Source organism: Bactrocera dorsalis, chromosome 6 (genome assembly GCF_023373825.1).
Source record: "Bactrocera dorsalis isolate Fly_Bdor chromosome 6, ASM2337382v1, whole genome shotgun sequence".
Lineage (NCBI taxonomy): Eukaryota > Metazoa > Arthropoda > Insecta > Diptera > Tephritidae > Bactrocera > Bactrocera dorsalis.
Genome location: NC_064308.1, coordinates 37,395,076 through 37,410,619, shown reverse-complemented (window position 1 = coordinate 37,410,619; position 15,544 = coordinate 37,395,076). Strand labels below are relative to the sequence as shown.

At 37.9% G+C, this 15,544-nt stretch overlaps 1 protein-coding gene and 1 pseudogene across 7 annotated transcripts in view; one reads left to right on the top strand and one right to left on the bottom strand.

Annotated features, from left to right (window-relative positions):
• Nucleotides 1-15,544, top strand: part of LOC105227024 (uncharacterized) — a 227,674-nt gene that overhangs the window by 133,282 nt on the left and 78,848 nt on the right. The window lies entirely within an intron of this gene.
• LOC125779444 (uncharacterized) lies at nt 14,000-14,755 on the bottom strand (annotated as a pseudogene).

Here is a 15,544-nt window from a genome sequence, read left to right as displayed (position 1 = left end):
CAACGATTTCGTTCTGGTGTAGAGGTGGTCGAAGATGCGCCACGCTCCGGAAGGCCTGCCGTCGAAAATTGCGATAAAATCGCTGAATTGGTCGAAAGAGACTGGCATAGTAGCCATCAAACCGTTATAAACCATTTGAAGAAGCTTGGAGTCACTAAGAAGTTCGATGTATTTGGGGATGTTTCCTCGTGGAGGCTGAATTGACCGACCTCTCTACCAAAGATACCTTCTTTGCCCACTCTGGCGTTAAAGTCCCAAACACGATTTTGACATCAGGACGGAGGCAGCTCCCATAGGTGCGCTCCAAGCGTTCATAGAATGCATCTTTGGTCACATCGCTCTTCTTTTTTGTCGGGGCGTAGGCACAAACCAGTTCTTCAACATAGCAACTTCGTTTTGAAGCGGAATGTGGTTAGACTTTCATTCACCGGGGTTAATGACAGTACTCGGCGACGGAGTCTCCTCCCACCACGAATCCCACATCGAATTTGCGCTCCTTTATATGGCCACTGTAGTAAATGCCACAAGGACCTACTCGCCGCAGTGCTTGTCCCGTCCAAAAAAAAAACCACCTTGTTCACTAACAACATTCAGTTTAATCCATATTCATATGAGTGTAAACAAAAATTAATATACCCTAACAGTAGCTATGTGATGTTATATTGTTTTTTTTTTAGTAAAAAAATGGGTAGTCGAAAAGGTCTTTTCGTATTTTGTCAATAGTCCGTTGCAGTCGTATATCTCTAGTGCTACCAATTAAATTGTGTCAAACCATATAGTGTTGGAAAACTTCAATTTAACTATTTAAAAATTAAATTCGGGGAAGTTGAAAAAAAAGTTACAGCTGTTCGAAAATGAGTGGAAATAATGAAGAAATTCGCTATATTTTGAAATTTTTGTTTATAAAAGGAAGCAGCCACCAATGAAATTTGTGAAGTTTACGGAGACGATTCATATCTGTTCGTGTAGCACAACAATGGTTCGCTAGTACTAAACTAGAAAACTTAACTTCACATTTTATAAATTTATTATGCACATAAAATGAAGAATAAAGCAAAGTCTAAAAGAAGGAATTTTGAATCGGAAAATAGTTCCGTCTCTTCGTTGCGGAAGAGAATATGCAGCGTAATCATCTCTCTTTTGCTCTTCGCCAATTTGTATATGTATATTGCTGTGATAAATTTAATTTCTATTAGTAAGAAAAATATTTATTTGTATAGTATACGATGCTAAAAGGCATACATCTTCTATCCTATCTTGTGTATCTGCACATGCTCATATGAGTGTATGTTCAGAAAATTTAAATCATATTTTCATCACTTATCAATATACTTATTACATGTGCGCGCATTGACTTGCATGTTCATACATTCATATATACTTGTATGTACATATAAGTTAAGCTTTCTCTCGTTGAGAAAACTAAAAAAAAACAAAATTGTTTCACGTTTTACCAACGGTGCTGCATGGATGGCAGCGCGACCGCGTTACTTTATTGGTTGACATTAAATGTAACTAAAATTAATGCTTAACATAATTTTATACCTAAATTCCGTCTAGCCGGCAGTGTGGTGGCGTGATGCACTTCCAGGAATTGGCTTGTGAAGGTGCATAAGCATTTCGGGTACGCGTGCCGGAAGTCAAGTCGTTGTTACTGAAACTGCTGCGGCGATTTGCTTAAGTTAGCAAGTTATGTAGTAGTTGCGCAAGTTAGGTTGTCGAATTGTTGATAGGTGTTGTATTAACTCTTCCCCTCTTAGTTCGATCGTCCGCGATCGGTGTTATTGTTGGGCTGCGATGTTGTAATTTGCAGGAACGGGCCTTTCTGCACGTTTGCAATAAATTCTGCTTCTGGGCTAGGCGAAATGTACATTTTTTGTTTTTCTTTGATAATAAAAAATAAAATTGCAGTAGTGACTACTATAATTAAAACAATTGAAATATCAGAACTTAAGCTAATTATTGAGGATACACTGTTTCCATTCTTTAGTAATTCAAAATTATTTTCATGCTGAAGCTGTTTTATGTACAATGCTTCCATCTTTATTTCTTTATTAATTTCGTTTGTATCATTTATATTTGTTATTACATTTGGTAATACAAATGTTTCAAATATCCTCAAGTTTACATTGAAATATGTTCTATTAGATATCTTTATCTCACAATTTTCGAACCTTAATAAAAATGTGCCTTTTTGGCTTATCTTTTGTTTACTAAAATTTTGGGTTATATTTGAATTAAAATTCTTAAATTCCTGGTAGCACTTCTATTACATCAGGTTTATTAAAATTTTCAAGCTTACAGCTCGCTTCTTTAAACATTAATATATTGCCTATACATGTGTCTTCAATTCTTATAATATTCTTTTCTAAATTATCCTTAATTTCTAATTGGTACATTTTATTGTCCTCGTCTACAAGGATTTCTAAATGGCTTAGTATTACTGATTTATTATTAATGTTTGGGATGGGTTCAAACTTTATTTTGGATAATGGTATTTTCCTGAAATAGTACGGCTGTTCTAATGTGGCAGTAACTTTCAAAATTGCTAATATGATTCAGTTCAGTAGGGGTTAGAATGTCCGTTGGCAAGATACCTAATTTAGTTGAAAAAATGATTTGTCCGATGTCATCTACGTGATTGCGTAAAAGCGATATGTCGTTGTTAATTTGGTAAGTATGCATGATGAATTGAATTTCGTCCTCTATTGTCTTTATTTTATTTTGTGCTAATTCAGTAAATTCGTTTATGTAACTACTAATAACAGTTTGTTGTTTGTTTATGTGGTCTGTAATGTTCGTTATCTGTCCAGAAAGAAAGTCGCTAATTTGCATTAAATTGTTAACATTATTCGTGGTAATTTCTTCGTTATTATGAATTTGTGTGAGAGCGTCCCTAATTTCTTTTTCATCGTCACTGTCCATGGAGCCTGCTATAAATTTTAGTCCTTTTCCTACGATATTGAGTAAGCCTCGTTTGACTTTAAAGTGCGGATGCAAACCGTCTAACTTAGCTTCTAATAAAACAAAATTTTGATGGATTGAGTCAAGAAATTGTCTGTCCCCAAAAGTGATTGCTTTTAGAGTGTTAATGTTGCCTGAAATAAGCGATAGCGTTTCTTCATATTTCGTTAAATTGATGAAATGTAAAATTTTGTCGTAATGGTTGATTGTCCTTACTTCTCCTGTCTTAATGGGTAGGTACCCGTTGTTGTTGGTAAGATCCTGTATGTCGATTTGTTGTGTGGTCACAGTCAATGTCATCGTTAGTTGAATCAGAAAGGTATAGTAGCGGGTCATTATGACTAACTGGAAAAATAATTTTAACATTGTTTAATATTTTTTTTGTGAACGATTTTACCTGACTTAGTTTTAATTGTGGAATTATAGTTCTGCTCTACAATTTCCTTTCTATATTTAGAAGATAACTTTGTTCCTATTCTCTTGTCTATTTTTACGAAAATCTCGTCTCCTCTGACGTATTGTTTTAACGGGGTTCGATCTTTATTATGGTACAAAAGGTCGATATTCTGTTTAGTTAATAATTTCCTAGCAGTTTCCTCTCTATCCTTATCTAGTAATTTTGGGTCACTACAAACTCTTCTGCCAAAGAAAGCTTCTACGAGTTTCTTTGCGGTAGTGGAATGAATTGAATAATTGTATTCTTTTACCGATTTCTCCAGTAATTCGTTAAAAGAATTATGCGTTTTTTCGCTTTGCAAGCAACGCATGATCTCCTGTAGAGTTGAATGAAACCGTTCAACCTGTCCATTTGAGGAGCTGGTGTAAGGGGCTGTTCGAAATATTTGTATGCCGAACTCATTTTCTATCATAAAATTTATTGACTCAGATTTAAATGATCTTTCATTGTCAAGTACTACCGTTTCCGGTATGAGGGAAAGTAGTATATCTTTCAGAGGTTGCCTGATATCCTCGGCAGCTTTAGATTGTATGGGTTTCGCGACAGCAAATTTTGAAAATTTATCTACGGCTGTCAACATCAACTGTTTTCCTATTATGAGGATATCTAAGTGAACTATTTGACCAGGAAACCGTGGAATTGGAGTGGCCTGTATTTGCGGCTTTGGCGGATGCCGTTCGTATTTATTAACTTTGCATGTTTCGCATTTTTTCATAATTTTTTTTAATTTTATTTGCCATTGCAGGAAAATAATATTTTTCTAGGATCTGCATTCTATTTTCCCTGCAATTCCTATGTGGTCTATTATGGGTGCTAACTATTATTTCTTCTTGCTCTTGTTCATTCGTTATGTCCTTTACCATCATTTGGGTAAACCTAACTTTATATTTGTTAAAGTGTAAGGGATATAATAACTGAGTTTTTCCCATAATATGCTCATCCGCAATTTATGACGGACGGATTGAGGTATCTTTTTAAAATATCTATCAAATTTTCATCAGTATATTCGGGTTCGGTGATTAGATGGCGATGATACGTTGGAAATATAATTTTGAATTGGTAACTCGAGATTACGTCTTTATTTAAGAATATTTGATTTTTGAATGCGTTAATAAGTGCTATATATTAAATTGTGGCATGAACTTTCATCCGAATGAGTCGCTGTAGAGAGCGAATTCAATGGTGTATCATGAGGTATTCTAGACAAGGCGTTAGCTACGACGTTACCCTTGCCAGGCCTGTAGTATTACTCATAGTTATATTCTTCAAGGATCGCCTTCCACCGCTTCATTTTACTATTGCTATTCTTGTAGCTTAGCGCATAGGTTAAAGGTTGGTGGTCGGTCGTGATTTTTACCTTGCGTAAACCGTATAGGTAATTTCTAAAGGAGTTTAATGCCCATAATATTGTAAGCATCTCCTTTTCGTTTGTTGCGTAGTGCTCTTCGGCTCTACTCAACGTTCGCGATATAAAAGCTATCGGCTTATCGTTTTGCGATAAAACTGCGCTTATAGCGAAGTTTGAGGCATCAGTAGCCAATTCAAATTCCTTTTCGAAATCTGGGAAAGCAAGGATAATGTCCTTGGACGTTAGGGAATTTTTAATTTTGATAAAAGACTCGATTGCATTTTTATCGAGGTCAATCTTAATGTTGGCCGATTTGTTTTTAGACGTTCGACCTTCTTCCCCTCTTAAAAGGGATGTCAAGGGTTTGGCGATTTTTGCGTAATCTCTAACAAGTCGCCTGTAATATCCTGACATACCTAGAAAGGTACGGAGTTCTTTTAAATTTTTGGGCTGTGGAAAATTGAAAATTGCCTCCACTTTTGCCGGATTGGTTTTTATGCCATTTGGTGTAATGATGTAACCTAAAAATTCCGTTTCCCTTTTAAAAAAGTTGCATTTATCCAACTGCACCTTCATGTTGGCTTCATCTAGGGTCCTAAAAATTGTTTCAATGTGTCCGAGATGTTCCTCCTCGATTTTACTAAAGATTATTATATCATCAATATAGACATAACAACATTTCCCGATATATTCTCGCAATATATCGTCTAATGTGCGCTGGAATATTTTTCAGGCCAAAAGGTAAACGCGTGAATTCGTATTTTCCATTGTTTATGGAAAATGCGGTTTTTTCAATGTCAGATTTTTTTAGTGGAATCTGGTGAAAACCACTTTTTAGATCAAGTACAGAAAAAAAATTGCTGTTGCTCAGCTGGGAGATAACTTCTGTTATCTCGGGGATAGGGTACCTATCCGCAGTCGTGACTGCTTTGAGCTTCCTGTAGTCGATGACCATGCGGTACTGTTTGTTTCCCGCTGAATCCGCCTTTTTGGGTACAATCCAAACTGGGGAGTTGTACGGCGACCTTGACGGCCTTATTATACCATCATTTAGAAGCTTTTTTACTTGGTTTTCTACCTCGCCTTTTAGAGCTGCGGGGTATGGGTAGAATTTCGTGTAAACTGGTGAATCACTCGTTGTCCTAATTTGGGCAACAACTTTGGTTGTATATGTAAGTTTCTCATCGGGTTCTGAGAAAAGATTTCTGTAGGAGTTGACAAGGTGATTCATTTTTGTTTTCGTTTGAGGAGCCAACGTTTCCTCTTTTATATTTACTGCATTGACTGCTTTAGAAGGCAGCTGCTTTAATCTTATTGCCTTACCATTTCTTATTTTCATGTAGTTTTTGTTTGTGTAAATTACGGCCTCTAACTCCTTTAGAGTGTCGTTACCTAGTATGCCATCAAAAGTTTCTAAAGAAGGCATGAGGTAGAATTTTATCTCCTCATTCATATCAAACAACTTTGCTTTCGTATGCTCGCATATTTTTATGGAACCTACAACGGATTTTGCATAAAAGGGCACCTCGTTTGGTATACGCTTCCTTGCAAGTTCGGGTTTTACGTAATTCTTGCTTGAACCCGTATCTATTAAAAATTTAAGGATTTTTCCGCTCTCCGCTTTTACCTCAAAATAGGGTAGCGAAGAGCCCATCATGCTAAAAAATTAATGCTCGTTTGTTCAACGATATTCTCATCTTCCGCCTGTTCTGTGGCTAGATGAAAAGTTCTTTGATATTTATTTGGTTGATGATGAGCAGTCGGCTGAGGTCTTTTGCCATAAGCCTGGTTTTGGGTGGGTCTGTTCATATAATTTATCCTACGGGAGTGGATGCTTGGGTCTACATCCATCGGTTCTGGCCGCTGTTGGGGTTTGGGTGGTCTAGGGGGGTAATTGCCGTTATGCTGCCCTATTTGACCAAGAAATTGTGGCCGTGGTTGCCAAATAGGTTGGTTTGGCTTGGGAAAATGAGCCAGTTGGGGATAAAATTGTTGTGTTTGCTGCTGCACAAAGTTTCTCCTTGGTGGCAGCTGAGGGGGTAGTCCTTTCCTTGCGTTAGTCGCATGATTTGTGAGAAAAGTTTGGTTCTCTAGTTTCATACACAGATGAAGAGCCTGTGGCAAGTCCGCCGGTTCCCGTATTCCTAAGAGTCTGGGTAAGTCTCCATTTAGTCGTCGTATAAATGTGTCTAATGCCTTGTCCCTGTATGCCTGTGTCAAGAGGCACAAGGATGCATTACCCATTTCGAGGCATCCTAACTTGTTTAAAATCAGCGAAAGGTGTGTATACACCTGCTGGTAGAATTCAGGGACGGGTCTGTTCCCTTGTACTCGAGAGTGGACAAGTCTCTCTTGTCACCATAATGCATCGTTAGACATTTTGATATGGCCTGCCAATCAAGCGGCGTGTTGTAAGATTCTAAGGCGATGTCGGCGTTGCCGACTATTTTATTTCTTATCACACTTAATATGCCAAAATACTTTGGTTGTCCTTTCAATGGCTCGTATATGGCCAAAATTCGATCAACACTTTTCTTCCAGGAGTTGTATTCTCCTGGCTGTCCCGAAAAATCCTTAAGGGATTTAACTATGTCAGGAATTTTATCTAGTTCCCCTAAATTGTTCCTATGTCTATCTTCGATTTGTTGGTCTACTACTTGCGACGGAGGGGGGTTAAGTACTGACTGTACTACCTGTGGTCCTTGTTGTCTAAGTATGTCTGTGGCAATTGTCGATATTAGCCTAGTCAAATCATCTACTGATAACTGAGCAGATTGTGGGGGGGGCGACCGAAGTTTGGGATGAGGAAAGAATGGTGGACGAACTAGGTTATTGGGATTTGCCATTTTTACAAAATACTATGTATATAATTATAAATATATTTAGAAATAATAAAAAATATAACACCGACTCACTGCTTGTAGCGCTGGTTTTGTGTTTGTATTTTCTTCCTTCGTTACGGATTCTGTAGTTAAAGCTGTTGATGCTGTTGTAACTTCTGTTGATGGAGTTGATAGTGTGATTATAATGCTCAATAAGATTTGGTAGCAGGACTACTTCGATATAGAATTTCACGCTGCTCACAGAACTTGTTTTATAGTTCACTTTTAGATTTTTCTCTTCTATTAACTTGTTTCACAGTTTTTATTTTTTCGCACATTCAATGCTCAATAGGATTTGGTAGCAGCACTATTTTGATGTAGAATTTCACGCTGCTCACAGAACTTGCTTTATAGTTCACTTCTTATTGAAAGTCAAATATTTTTACTATTCTTTGTTCGTTTAAGGATAGATTTTTCTCACAGTTTTTTTTTGCATATTCACTTCTTATTTTATCCTTGATCGTTTAGGGATATTGTTTATATAGATTTTTCTTCTTTATTGTCCAACACTTTATTACAGTATTTTTTGTTATTATTCTAGTTTAAAATTTTTTTTATATCCGCGATCTTAGGCCGACACGTAATGTCTCCTTTTTGCCTAAGCTACTAAGGAACCGATCGATCGAAGCTTTTTGTTTTTAGCAAAGTAGCTTTACGCCTAACTTTTTAGCTAAGTTTTTACACTTTTACACGACGCGTGATACAGGTGGCTTTACGCTCCTTTGCATCTAAGTTGTCCTTGCACTTTACGTGACTTTTAGTACAAACAGCTTTACGCTCGCTTGCAATTCGCTCGGGCGCCAGTTAAGCTTTCTCTCGTTGAGAAAACTAAAAAAAACAAAATTGTTTCACGTTTTACCAACGGTGCTGCATGGATGGCAGCGCGACCGCGTTACTTTATTGGTTGACATTAAATGTAACTAAAATTAATGCTTAACATAATTTTATACCTAAATTCCGTCTAGCCTGCAGTGTGGTGGCGTGATGCACTTCCAGGAATTGGCTTGTGAAGGTGCATAAGCATTTCGGGTGCGCGTGCCGGAAGTCAAGTCGTTGTTACTGAAACTGCTGCGGCGATTTGCTTAAGTTAGCAAGTTATGTAGTAGTTGCGCAAGTTAGGTTGTCGAATTGTTGATAGGTGTTGTATTAACTTATATTTGCATACATTGCCAAACAAATAATGCACAAGCATACAAACATACATATGCGTACACATATGAATATGTCACCAACAAAAAATTGATCTTCACAAGTGAATATGGCAGCCAAATTGGCGAAGAACAAGTGTAGTGGATTTTACAACAAAAACAGGCGCAAATTCCACAAGCGCAGGCGCTTCATTCATAAAAACAGAGGCCGTAACATCTCCCCGAGCCAACAAGTCGTCTTTTCGCGACGATGGCAAAAGCTAAAAATCATAAATTGCACAACTTTCTGGTGCTTCTCGTAAAAATCTGCGTCGATATGTATTCACGATCATACGTATACATGCACACATATTTACGCATGTTTGTAGGCGAAGCTGCTACAGCGGCAAGGGGTGACAATCGGAGGCAATTACTTTACTTATGCCATAGAAATTCTATTGCTACGAATATGGAAATGACAACGAAATAATGCAAATATGCATTTTTTTAGAGGTCATTAATTATTTTGAAGAAATGAAAGGAATGAATGATCCTGAGAAGTATAGTCTTAACATTTCAACGGCCAACGCAGAGTATTTCAACCAAAAGGAATTTATTCATTAAAATCACCACTCAGAAGTCGTTTTAGAATCGACTCTACATCGACTATTTGGCTGCCATATTGGTGATGCTGCTGATGTTATCTTAGACGATTGTTGTTTTTTTAGAACAATATTTGTACTTTTTGCGGGTGACACACATATCTACATGTGAACGCATTTAAGTATGTATGTTGTGTATTAAGGTGGGCCAAAAATTAGTTTATATTTTATTTTTCGTAGTTACCATGAAAATCTCATTCAACATGACAAAAAACAAGTCCTGGTAAAATCTGAGCTCTTTATATTAATATTAAGAGGTGCCTCATCGACATTTTCGATTTCCCATATAAATTACATGGAAAAAAAATCATTTTTTTTTGTGGTGGTTATTGTGCGGAGGTTTTAATGTGCACGCGATGGCGGCCAGTAGGGATGGTAAACTCGATTCCGATACTACTCGAGAATCGAGTTTTCTCGTAAAATAATCGATTTTTCGAATGTCAAGAACCGATTCTTAATCCACTTCGACTACTGAAGATCGATTTTTAAAAATCGATTATTTAACGAGAAAACTCGATTCTAGAGTAGTATCGGAATCGAGTTTACCATCCCTACTGGCCGCCATCGCGTGCACATTAAAATCTCCGCACAATAACCACCACAAAAAAAAATTATTTTTTTTCCATGTAATTTATATGGGAAATCGAAAATGTCGATGAGGCACCTCTTAATATTAATATAAAGAGCTCAGATTTTACCAGGACTTGTTTTTAGTCCTGCTGAATGAGATTTTCATGGTAACTACGAAAAATAAAATATAAACTAATTTTTGGCCCACCTTATTGTGTATGCATTATTTGTGAGGGAATGCCATACGCACATATTTACATGTGTACGCATATAAGTATGTATGATGCTGTTTGAAACAATTCTTGTTTTTGTAAAGCAATGTTTGTAGTTTTTGTGGGTGACATATTTACATGTGTACGCATATTTGTATGTTGGTGTGCCCTGCAGAAAATTCGACTAGTTCAGAACTAGCTCAATACCCAAGCAGAGCTTTCAATTGTCCACTTTTACACGGTGTTGTCATTGACGGTGGCAATTGTCGCCCAGTGCATTACTTTGCCACTCGCCTTTAACTGGTTCCGTCGTGGACAGTCCTAAGGTAGCTCCGTCATGCTTAGTTCTACTCCAAAAAAAGCCACAAAATCTAAATTAAAAACTCATTTTATCAATTCAAAACATGTATATATCTATTTTTATTTTTGAAACATAAAAGTTAATTCTCCTCAAAGCACAAATTTAATGTTTTCTTTCCGATATATTTCTTGTTTTGAAATATATGGACACACATAAAATTGTTGCAGAGAATCACTAATAATGAAAAGGCAGTGTTTATGGTTCAAAGGTTTAATAAGAACTGAACTGAATTGAATGTACAATGTCATAAGTAATGTGCGGTTACAGTTAGGAATCTATGGTACAGATAATATCATTTAGAAGGTTGCCATATTACTAATATTAAGATTACAACTTCAACACTTCTTCTTAAGCTTATATTACTTTTTAACAAAACTTTAATTTAATCCAAGCATTTTTACAAAATTACAGTGCTTTTGCTTAGACAAAGACTTTGTTAAGATATCGGCAACATTCTTATCTGTGGATACATATTTCAAATTGATTTCATTATTTTCAACTTTTTCACGAATGAAATGATACTAAATATCTATGTGTTTTGTACGCTTATGGTGAGTTGGATTGCGTGCGATATGTTGTGCGCTTATGTTGTCACCATATAGCGCTATTGGTGTTGAGCTTGACCAGCCTATCTCACTTAATAGTCTGCTAAGGTATATTGCCTCTTTTGCTGCCATTGCTAAGGCTACACATTCAGCCTCAGTGCTGCTTAAAGCTGTGATGTTCTGCTTCGTTGAGGACCACGAAAAAGAACTACCTCCTAAGTTAAAAGCGTACCTTGTGTACGACTTTCTGTCAGACGAATCGTTTGCCCAATCAGCGTCGGCGAACCCCTTTACGTCTTCACCAGCCCGATAAATAGCGTAATATATGCTTAGCTGCTATCTGGTGCTCAATGTGCGGATCTGTATTGTGCCTGGAGAGTTTGCTTACTGCGTGCAAAATATCTGGCCGACTCAACACCGCTAAATACATGAGAGAACCGATTAGTGATTGATATTCAGTAGCATTTACCTTCACACAATTTTTGTCTGTGCATCCAACTTGGAAACCAGGATCAAGTGATGTTGCTACTGCCCTGCAATTTCGCATACCAAATGAATCGAGAACTGCTCTGATGTACTTCTTCTGGTGCAGAGAAATCGCACCTTTTTCACCTTTTCGTTGTATTTCCAACCCTAGAAAATAGCTCACGGTACCGTAATCGTGCATCTGGAACTTTGCTGCTATTTTCTTCTTAATTTCTGCTATTTCATTTTCGCTGGGACATATGATGATCAAATCATCAACGTAGACTGCTATATAACTATACTGCTGATTGTTGTTGTTCACGTACAAACATGGCTCATGTCTACACCTTTTGAACCCGATGCTGGTTAAAACTGCGTCTAACGTGCTATTCCAAACACGGCCGGATTGTTTCAATCCATAAATTGCTTTCTGTAGATTTAACACCTTTTCTGGATACTTCTTGCTGATGAAGCCCTCTGGTTGTTTCATGAAAATATTTTCTTCAAGTTTGTTGTTCAAATATGCGTTTGATATGTCAATATGATGTTTTTCTGCAGCTATCGCAAAAAGCATGCATATCGTCTCGTAACGTATAACTGGAGAGAACGTCTCCCAGTAGTTGACACCTAATTGTTGCCCACAACCTTTTGCAACTAATCGTGATTTAAACTTATCGATATTTCCGCTGGCGTCTCGCTTGATTCGATAAACCCATTTTGAACCAATGGCTTTTTGTCCCTTCGGTAAATCAACTAACCACCATGTATTATTGGCTATAAGAGCATCATATTCCAACTGTATGGATTTTCGCCATTCAACTGCATGTTGACCACTCAATGCTTCCGTTGGACTTTGAGGCGTTTCATCATCTGAGCATCGACTATGTAGAGTTTACATTTAAAAGTTGAAACTGCTTCTTTGGCCTGCCTGGTTGACCTGTTCGAATAAGTTTTGGTCTACCACGCCCACGTTTTGGTAACTCATCTTGTTCTGAACTTGTTGCACTCTGCTCTGCTTCAGAATCACTTGCTGTGGCAAACTCGTCCTCCTCATCGTCGAAGTCGTTTCTCATTTCACGTTCGTCTACATTTTCAGTTGCTGACTGCTCATTTTCTGGAGACTTAAGGCGAATGATGTTTGTCACGAAGTCACCATTGCATTGTGATGAACTAATTTCTGAAGTGATGCTCGTATTAAACTCGCCTTCAATGAATTTAACGTCGCGCCTTTCTATTATAATACGCCGCTGTTGATCATATAAACGATATGCTTTTGCTGTATTGGAGTAACCAACAAAAATGTACTCCTTGCCTTTCGCATCGAATTTGCCTTTGTTTGTTTTGTCTAGTGCAAATGCACGTGACCCGAAAATACGTAGATACTTTACTGTTGGTTTACGCTGTTTCCACACCTCAAATGGAGTACGAGAATTCAATGCCTTCGTTGGGCATCTATTTCGTAAATACACTGCTGTTTGTACCGCTTCAGCCCACAAAAATTGACCAAGATTTGCGTGAATTAATAAACTTTTGGCCATTTCGACTATGGTTCGGTTGGCTCGCTCCGCAACACCATTTTGCTGGGGTGTATACGGGACAGTCAACTTCCTCTTTATACCACAACTTTTCAAAAAATTATCAAATTCACTGTTAATATATTCTTTACCATTATCACTTCGTATGGCTTTTATCTTACAGTCCATTTGGCATTCAACATAGTTTTTAAAATTTCTAAATTTTTCAAAAACTTCACTTTTGGCTTTCATAAAGTATACAAATGTCTTTCTAGAAAAATCGTCTATAAATGTAACAAAAAATCGATTACCACCTAGCGATTTAACATTTATCCATGAACTAACTCTTTTTCACTGAGTTCACGTAAATTTTTAAAATTCAAGTGACCGTATCTGTTGTGTCACATTGTAACTTGCGAGTTAGTTAACATATTTACAACACCAACAACTCTTTTTTCAATATATAAATATAAGTTATTTATTCGTTTTACTTTTAACACTATTTGTTGTTCTTTATTTCTCACTAAAGCCGTTTCTTTTTCGAACATAGTGTAATTTCCGAACTGCGCTGCTTTACTCACTGACAAAAAATTCATGCGTAGCGCTGGTACATACAAAAACGTTTTGTAATTCTATTTTGCGTTTTTCACTTTGCAGTAATACAGTACCTATACCGTATGATTCAACATATTGATCATCTGCTAACATAATTTTTGCTTCGTTTTTAAGAAATGAAATAAACAAACTTTTATTACAGCACATATGAGAAGTAGCGCCACTGTCGATGCACCAAATGTGTTTCTTCTGCTTTTCGTCAATGCTTCCAAACATTAAGCAGTTTGATGTTTCTTCATATCCATTTTGATTGTTGCTTACTTTGTTTGAACTTCGGCATTCACTTGCCCGATGACCCGATCGTTGACAATTGAAGCATTTCCCCCTTAAATTTGAATTTCTTTTGCTTCTTCACTTCTTTCGTTGCATCGCTTTGCCAATCGTGTGTTCTAACGCTGCTTAGCTGCTTTTGCGCTGTATATGTGCTTTTGTTTGCGCATGCATACACTGCTTGCATGTCCTCTCTTTCATTTCGCTCTTGCCAACGCGTACCTTCTTCAAGAATTTTAGCTTTGACTGTGTCAAAAGTTGGCAATTCATCGCGAGTCTCAATTGCTACAACAAAAGTTTCCCACGAGCTAGGAAGACTTGACAACAACATTATGACTTTCAAATCATCCGCTATTTGTATGTTTAATTTCGCTAGTTTGTCGACCGTTTCGATTAATCATTTTGCTGCATATTCAAACGCAACAATTTTTTATATAACTGCACTTTTCTTATTGGACCAACTAGCACATGAATTTGCTTCAATTTTTGCCACGCTTCTGATGCCGTTTTGCATGATTTTATATGCAATAATTGCGTCGGTTTCACATCAAGGAACAAGCATGCCAACGCTTTTTGGTCTGCTGTGTTCCATTTTTGCACATCTTGAGGCTTTGCCTCCTCTGGTTTTTTATCATTAATAACGTACCACAAATCTGTGGTAATTAGCACACTGCGCACACATACCGACCAAACGTCGTAATTATCTTCTGCAAGTTTTTCGATTTGCAGAGACAAACAGGAGGATGGAGTCATGCGTAGAAGTTCACGCAAGTGAGGAAAGTTCTCTGATCGCCATTCACTTGGGAGTGGCCAGAAACGATTCTTTTACATATGACTCAAGCAGCTCACGACTTCCGGTCTTTGACCAAGTATCCTCTGGGTAGCCTAAGAACATCCGTTTGAAGGCGAGCTAAAGTGAGAAGGCGAAATATCACCTACTTAGGGTTGTGCGCTGGGTTTGGGACCCGCCACGTAAAAAAACACCCCCACTGAAAATCAACTATAAGCCTCGGATGAGAGACCCCCCTTTTGATGACGACCATGGCAAACGAAATAAGGACTACGATTTGAGGGCATGCACCTGGAATGTCCGGTCCCTTAATTGGGAAGGTGCCGCTGCCCAGCTGGTTGATGTCCTCGTGAAAATAAGGGCTGACATCACCGCCGTCCAAGAAATGCGATGGACGGGACAAGGACAGAGACGAGTAGGTCCTTGGGACATCTACTACAGTGGCCATATAAAGGAGCGCAAGTTTGGTGTTGGATTCGTGGTGGGAGAGAGACTCCGTCGCCGAGTACTATCATTCACTCCGGAGAATGAACGTCTAGCCGCAATCCGCATCAAAGCGAGGTTCTTCAACATATCGCTGATTTGCGCCCACGCCCCGACGGAAGAGAAGGACGATGTGACCAAAGATGCATTTTATGAGTGCTTGGAGCGCACTTATGAGAGATGCCCCCGCCACGATGTCAAAATCGTGCTTGGCGACTTCAACGCCAGGGTGGGCAAAGAAGGTATCTTTCGCACTACGGTCGGTAAATTCAGCCCCCA